Source organism: Aegilops tauschii, chromosome 3 (assembly GCF_002575655.3).
Source record: "Aegilops tauschii subsp. strangulata cultivar AL8/78 chromosome 3, Aet v6.0, whole genome shotgun sequence".
Classification (NCBI taxonomy): Eukaryota; Viridiplantae; Streptophyta; class Magnoliopsida; order Poales; family Poaceae; genus Aegilops; species Aegilops tauschii.
In genome coordinates, this window is record NC_053037.3 from 606,315,780 (window position 1) to 606,321,980 (window position 6,201).

Consider the following 6,201-nt stretch of genomic DNA (forward strand, 5'->3'; position numbering starts at 1 on the left):
TTGTGTTGGTTGAATATATGAATCTGAGATTGTGTGATGCATATCGTATAATCATACCCACGGATACTTGAGGTGACATTGGAGTATCTAGGTGACATTAGGGTTTTGGTTGATGTGTGTCTTAGGGTGTTATTTTACTATGAACTCTAGGGCTGTTTGTGACACTTATAGGAATAGCCCAATGGATTGATCGGAAAGAATAACTTTGAGGTGGTTTCGTACCCTACCATAATCTCTTCGTTTGTTCTCTGCTATTAGTGACTTTGGAGTGACTCTTTGTTGCATGTTGAGGGATAGTTATATGATCGAATTATGTTATTATTGTTGAGAGAACTTGCACTAGTGAAAGTATGAACCCTAGGCCTTGTTTCCTAGCATTGCAATACCGTTTACGCTCACTTTTATCATTAGTTACCTTGCTGTTTTTATATTTTCAGATTACAAAAACCTATATCTACCATCCATATTGCACTTGTATCACCATCTCTTCGCCGAACTAGTGCACCTATACAATTTATCATTGTATTGGGTGTGTTGGGGACACAAGAGACTCTTTGTTATTTGGTTGCAGGGTTGCTTGTGAGAGACCATCTTCATCCTACGCCTCCCACGGATTGATAAACCTTAGGTCATCCACTTGAGGGAAACTTGCTACTGTCCTACAAACCTCTGCACTTGGAGGCCCAACAACGTCTACAAGAAGAAGGTTGCGTAGTAGACATCAAGCTCTTTCTGGCACCGTTGCCGGGGAGGCTAGGTAAGCGGCACTCACACCCGGTCAACTAAGCTCTTTCCTGGCGCTGTTGCCGGGGAGGTGAGTGCTTGAAGGTATATCTTTAGATCTTGCAATCGAATATTTTTGTTTCTTGTTTTAGCACTAGTTTAGTTTATAAAAGAAAACTACAAATAAAATGGAATTGAGTTTGCCTCATACGCTTCATCTTTTTAATATCTTTCGTGAGTATGATGGGAAGGAAAATTGTGCCAAATTGCTAGAGGAAGAATGCATTAAAATGTTTGGCACTAAATCCTTGAATGATGAGCATGATTGCAATGTTATTAGTATGAACTCTTTGAATACACATGATGCTAATGATATGCGAAGGCACAAGCTTGGGGATGCTATGTTTGATGAATATGATATTTTTAGTCCCCCAAGTTTTGATGAGAAAATTTATTATGATAAAAGCATGCCTCCTATCTATGATGATTATTGTGATGACACGTATGCTATAAAGAATAATGATAACCATGAAACTTGTCATCTTGATTTCAATTTTCAATCCCATGATAGTTATTTCCTTGCATTGCTCCCAGTATTACGAATGAGAAGAATTTTGCTTATGTGGAGAGTAATAAATTTTCTATGCTTGTGGGTCATGAAAGGAATGATTTATGTGATGGTTATATTGTTGAATTCATTCATGATGCTACTGAAAATTATTATGAGGGAGGAATATATGCTTGTAGGAATTGCAATAATATCAAGTTTCCTCTCTATGTGCTCAAAGTTTTGAAGTTATGCTTGTTTTGCCTTCCTATGCTAGTTGATTATTGTTCACGTAAGTTGTTTGCTCACAAAATCCCTATGCATAGGAAGTGGGTTAGACTTAAATGTCCTAGTCATATTCTTCATGATGCTCTCTTTATGTTTCAATTCTTATCTTTTATGCGAGCATCATTGAAATCATCATGCCTAGCTAGGGGCGTTAAACGTTAGCGCTTGTTGGGAGGCAACCCAATTTTATTTTAATTTCTTGCTTTTTGGTTATGTTTAGTAATACATAATCCATCTAGCTTCTTTTTAGATGTGTTTTCATGTTTTAATTAGTGTTTGTGCCAAGTAGAACCTTTGGGAAGACTCGGGTGAAGTCTTTATGATCATGCTGTACAAAACAGAAACCTTAGCGCTCACGAGATAAGCTTCAAATTTTTACTGGAGAGTGATATTTAGTTGATTCTTTTTGAAGATGATTACTAGACAAATTCCTCAGGTCCACAAATTTATTTTAGAATTTTTGGAGTTCCAGAAGTATATGTTTGATACAGATTACTACAGACTGTTCTTTTTTTCACAGATTCTTTTTTCATTGTGTTGCTTGCTTATTTTGATGAATCTATGGCTAGTAAAATAGTTTATAAACCATAGAGAATTTGGAATACAGTAGATTTAACACCAATAAAAATAAAGAATGAGTTCATTACAGTACCTTGAAGTGGTGTTTTGTTTTCTTTCGCTAACGGAGCTTACGAGTTTTCTGTTGAGTTTTGTGTTGTGAAGTTTTCAAGTTTTGGGTAAAGATTCGATGGACTATGGAATAAGGAGTGGCAAGAGCCTAAGCTTGGGGATGCCCCGGATGGCATCCCCTCTTTCGTCTACTTCCATCGGTAACTTTACTTGGAGCTATATTTTTATTCACCACATGATATGTGTTTTGCTTGGAGCGTCATTTTATCTTATTTTGCTTTGCTTGCTGTTGAAATAAAAATACCAAGATCTGAAATCCTTAAATGGTAGAGAGTCTTCACATAGTTACATAATTATACAACTACTCATTGATCTTCACTCATATCTTTTGGAGTAGTTTGTTGTTTGCTCTAGTGCTTCACTTATATCTTTTAGAGCACGGCGGTGGATTTATTTTGAAGAAATAGATGAACTCTCATGCTTCACTTATATTATTTTGAGAGTCTTTAGAACAGCATGGTAGTTTGCTTTGGTTATGAAACTAGTCCTAATATGATGGGCATCCAAGATGGGTATAATAAAAACTTTCATATAAGTGCATTGAATACTAAGAGAAGTTTGATACTTGATGATTGTTTTGAGATATGGAGATAGTGATATTAAAGTTGTGCTAGTTGAATAGTTGTGAATTTGAGAAATACTTGTGTTGAAGTTTGCAAGTCCCGTAGCATGCACGTATGGTAAACGTTGTGTAACAAATTTGAAACATGAGGTGTTCTTTGATTGTCCTCCTTATGAGTGGCGGTCGGGGACGAGCGATGGTCTTTTCCTACCAATCTATCCCCCTAGGAGCATGCGCGTAGTGCTTGGTTTTTGATGACTTGTAGATTTTTGCAATAAGTATGTGAGTTCTTTATGACTAATGTTGAGTCCATGGATTATACGCACTCTCACCTTTCCACCATTGCTAGCCTCTTCGGTACCGTGCATTGCCCTTTCTCACATTGAGAGTTGGTGCAAACATCGCCAGTGAATCCAAACCCCGTGATATGATACGCTCTTTCACACATAAACATCCTTATATCTTCCTCAAAACAGCCACCATACCTACCTATTATGGCATTTCCATAGCCATTCCGAGATATATTGCCATGCAACTTTCCACCGTTCCGTTTATCATGACACGTTCATCATTGTCATATTGCTTTGCATGATCATGTAGTTGACATAGTATTTGTGGCAAAGCCACCGTTCATAATTCTTTCATACATGTCACTCTTGGTTCATTGCCTATCCCGGTACACCGCCGGAAGCATTCATATAGAGTCATACTTTGTTCTAGTATCGAGTTGTAATCATTGAGTTGTAAATAAATAGAAGTGTGATGATCATCATTTTCTAGAGCATTGTCCCAAGTGAGGAATAAAAAAACAAAGAAGACAGAAAGGCCATAAAAAAAGAGAAGGCCTAAAAAAATGAGAGAAAAAGAGAGAAGGGACAATGTTACTATCCTTTTACCACACTTGTGCTTCAAAATAGCACCATAATCTTCATGATAGAGAGTCTCTTGTTTTGTCGCTTTCATATACTAGTGGGAATTTTTCATTATAGAACTTGGCTTGTATATTCCAACAATGGGCCTCCTCAAGTGCCCTAGGTCTTTGTGAGCAACCAAGTTGGATGCACACCCACTTAGTTTATTTTGTTGAGCTTTCATACATGCATAGCTCTAGTGCATCCGTTGCATGGCAATCCCTACTCCTTGCATTAACATCAATTGATGGGCATCTCCATAGCTCATTGATTAGCCGCATTGATGTGAGACTTTCTCCTTTTTTGTCTTCTCCACATAACCCCCATCATTATATTCTATTCCACCCATAGTGCTATATCCATGGCTCATGCTCATGTATTGCGTGAAGGTTGAAAAAGTTTGAGATTACTAAAGTATGAAACAATTGCTTGGCTTGTCATCGGGGTTGTGCATGATGAGAGCATTCTTGTGTGACGAAAATGGAGCATGACTGAACTATATGATTTTGTAGGGATGAACTTTCTTTGGCCATGTTATTTTGAGAGGACATAATTGCTTAGTTAGTATGCTTGAAGTATTATTATTTTTATGTCAATATGAACTTTTATCTTGAATCTTTCGGATCTGAATATTCATACCACAATTACGAAGAATTACATTGAAATTATGCCAAGTAGCATTCCACATCAAAAATTCTGTTTTTATCATTTACCTACTCGAGGACGAGCAGGAATTAAGCTTGGGGATGCTGATACTTCTCCAACGTATTTATAATTTTTGATTGTTCCATGCTATTATATTATCTGTTTTGGATGTTTATGGGCTTTATTAAACACTTTTATATTATTTTTGGGACTAACCTATTGACCCAGAGCCCAGTGCTAGTTTCTGTTTTTTCCCTTGCTTCAGTGTTTCGAAGAAAAGGAATATCAACGGAGTCGAAACGGAATGAAACCTTCTGGAGAAGTTATTTTTGGAAAGAAAGCAACCCGGTAGACTTGGAGTGCACGTCAGGAAAGCAACGAGGGAGGCACGAGGCGGGGGGGGGGGGGGCGCCCACCCCCTGGGCGTGCCCTCCACCCTCGTGGGCCCTCCTGGCTCCCCTGACGTATTTCTTCCGCCTATATATATCCATATACCCTAAAACCTTCGGGGAACAGAATAGATTGGGAGTTCCGCCGCCGCAAGCCTCTGGAGCCACTAAAAACCAATCGGGACCCTGTTTTGGCACCCTACCGGAAGGGGGATCCCTCACCGGTGGCCATCTTCATCATCCTGGCGCTCTCCATGACGAGGAGGGAGTAGTTCACCCTCGGGGCTGAGGGTATGTACCAGTAGCTATGTGTTTGATCTCTCTCTCTCTCTCTCTCTCTCGTGTTCTTGATGTGGCACGATCTTGATGTATCGCGAGCTTTGCTACTATAGTTGGATCTTATGGTGTTTCTCCCCCTCTACTCTCTTGTAATGGATTGAGTTTTCCCTTTGAAGTTATCTTATCAGATTGAGTCTTTAAGGATTTGAGAACACTTGATGTATGTCTTGCCGTGCTTATCTGTGGTGACAATGGGATATCACGTGATCCACTTGATGTATGTTTTGGTGATCAACTTGCGGGTTCCGCCCATGAACCTATGCATAGGGGTTGGCACACGTTTTCGTCTTGACTCTCCGGTAGAAACTTTGGGGCACTCTTTGAAGTTCTTTGTGTTGGTTGAATATATGAATCTGAGATTGTGTGATGCATATCGTATAATCATACCCACGGATACTTGAGGTGACATTGGAGTATCTAGGTGACATTAGGGTTTTGGTTGATGTGTGTCTTAGGGTGTTATTTTACTATGAACTCTAGGGCTGTTTGTGACACTTATAGGAATAGCCCAATGGATTGATCGGAAAGAATAACTTTGAGGTGGTTTCGTACCCTACCATAATCTCTTCGTTTGTTCTCTGCTATTAGTGACTTTGGAGTGACTCTTTGTTGCATGTTGAGGGATAGTTATATGATCGAATTATGTTATTATTGTTGAGAGAACTTGCACTAGTGAAAGTATGAACCCTAGGCCTTGTTTCCTAGCATTGCAATACCGTTTACGCTCACTTTTATCATTAGTTACCTTGCTGTTTTTATATTTTCAGATTACAAAAACCTATATCTACCATCCATATTGCACTTGTATCACCATCTCTTCGCCGAACTAGTGCACCTATACAATTTATCATTGTATTGGGTGTGTTGGGGACACAAGAGACTCTTTGTTATTTGGTTGCAGGGTTGCTTGTGAGAGACCATCTTCATCCTACGCCTCCCACGGATTGATAAACCTTAGGTCATCCACTTGAGGGAAACTTGCTACTGTCCTACAAACCTCTGCACTTGGAGGGCCAACAACGTCTACAAGAAGAAGGTTGCATAGTAGACATCAGATCCCGCCTCACCATACCTATTTCTGCTCTGTGCAGAAGGATTCTCGTCGTA